Source organism: Lasioglossum baleicum, chromosome 8 (genome assembly GCF_051020765.1).
Source record: "Lasioglossum baleicum chromosome 8, iyLasBale1, whole genome shotgun sequence".
NCBI classification, from domain to species: Eukaryota; Metazoa; Arthropoda; class Insecta; order Hymenoptera; family Halictidae; genus Lasioglossum; species Lasioglossum baleicum.
The window spans coordinates 1,603,648-1,606,044 of record NC_134936.1 but is presented as its reverse complement, the minus strand read 5'-3'; positions in this window follow the sequence as shown (position 1 = coordinate 1,606,044).

The following is a 2,397-nucleotide window of genomic DNA, read 5'->3' as shown; positions in this document are numbered from 1 at the left end:
GAACGCGCAGAAGGAACCACCGACCGTCCGAATTGTCACGGGAAATGAACAATCGCCCCAAGGTCAGGAAGCGCCCGACGGAAAAGCGAATGGCCGTTTCGAGAAATTAGAGCTTGGTGCGAGGACACTCGGCAAGCAAACCGGAGGCGCCGCCAGGACAGCAGCTTGCGAACATCTCGTCCGATACGGACTGACGGAACACCCTGACGTCGTCTCGCCCCATCAAGGGAGAGCTGCCCCGGGGTCGGTGCCCTCGTAGCCAAGAAGAGGAAGCCCCTCCGCTGGTCAAGTCGAGCGATAGGCTCCTTGACCAATTTCGTGATTGCCCGGGGCCCTAGGGCGCGAAGAGGGTACGCTCCTATGCCGCCGAGTCACGCCGTGGAAACACGCCATAAGCAATTCGGGAAAACGGTCGAGTGGGGGGAGCCGAGTTCGATCCGCTAGGCGGCCGAAAATCGATGGATCACTGTCGCGCTGGCTATCACAACGTTGAGACGTGTTTCAGACATTGTAATCGCGCCGCGAAATCGGAAGTTGCGAACCGAGTGTCCCGTTGAGAGGATTACGTGGCGTCTGCGAAGTTCCATCGAGCCCAGCTCTATCGGGAGCCGTTTATCCTCAGGAAAACGGAACAATAACGCCACGAGAAGCGGTAAGTCGCACTGGTGATCCATTCGGTATTTTCGTTGCGCGCCGGCTCGACCTTCGTCGTGAGAGGACGAACGCTTCCCGTTCGGTCCTCGATAATTCGCTCGCATTCCTCTCAGAATGCTTTGAGATTGTTCGGGAATATTTCGGGAGAGTTTTCCTCTGTAAATTGCGTGCGGAAGAGTGTCTTCCGAGGAGTCGCGTTCGTGAGAGTAATTCAATTCGGTATCTTCGCGTTTCTCGAATCCTGTGTCTCCTGTCGAAACGCGTATTCTGTCCGTCGGCGTTCGATCGCGTAATCGATAACGTACGCGTCGGGGCGATTCACGTGCGGAAGTCATCGCGGCAGTCTCGCAGTCCGCCGGTCATCTGCGCCTCGCGTTTCCGAAGTTCGTTGCGAACGAAACGACGATAATTGTCAGCGGTATCGTTGCGAGCGAAATCGGTAGGACAACCGCGCAGCGAACGGCCATCTTTTCGCTATCTTGTATGAAGAGCGCGGGCTCTCGGGTCGCGGCCACGTGGCCGCTGATTTTGTAAACCAACGACTGCTACAATAAATAGCTCGAGACCATATCGTAGTCGAATTATTCGATTCCCTGTGAGATCCGTCCTGCCGAGAGGGCTGTCCTAGTCATCCCGTGTTCGAATCATCTGGCCCAGTCGCAACGTCGTTTTCGATCCGCGGATCTCGAAGATTCGACTCTCGACCTCGGCTTCTCCGAGCTCGAGCCTTGTTCCGCGTTTCGTGTGGCATCCTTGCGGTGCCTGGCGCCCGAACCTTTCGTTTGTCGTGAGGAAATCGTCGAATCATCGAGTCTCGTTTGTCTCGGGCGGATCGCGTGTACTCGGCTTGCACGCGGCCTGGTCTCAGTACCTGCAAGGCCCGAAGTTGACCGGCTTCCGCGAGTCAAACCGCTCGTCGGAAAAAGGCTAACGTGACAACACATATGTATATTGAAATATAACGTAAATGAAATATTTTATATTGCATTATCAAGTCTGTACATTATTTTTCTGATTATAAAAATATTCAGTATTACATAATACATCAACAAAGAAGTATCGAAAAAATTAATTTTGATTTTTTAACAACGATACAATTTATAAAAAATTCTGAGAAAAATTAAGGACAATTGTTTCAATAATATCGGACTAATAAATTTTTATAAAACTGGTATCTCGAAAAGTTCAATACGAAATATGCATTTTCTTCGAATGTTTCGAGATTTTCAATTTTTTTAAACATGTCTGCATAATCTGAAAAATCTGAAAAAAATCTCAATCATGTGTGCTATTAAGTGGAATATTTATAAATTTTTTCGTAATTGTTTATTGAGCATGGTTTGACTAAAAATCAATTTGTGTTGGGGGCCCTCTGGACTACCTTAACTTTAAAAATCAACGAGAAAATTTTTTTAAGAAATACAAAACATATTTTAGGATGAACCATTAAACCCGGTTTTAAAAAAAAAATTTAGTCCAAATTTCGCTTCGATATCTTTTTTAGATCAAAAGTTATAGCAAAATTTGCACCGCGCCGCGCCGCGCCGTCCCGGGATTCAAATGCGCGCCGTCTCCAGATCCCGAGTTCCGACTCGTGCTTCCGAAACTTCGGCAACATGAAAATTGGTGAAAATCGAAGGAACGCGTCGCTGACGCGTTCGGTCGAGCAGGTAGTCACACGGACATGGTAGAGGTACGCTTGTTTGTGTAGCGCGCGTGCAATCGAGCATGCACTCACACGGG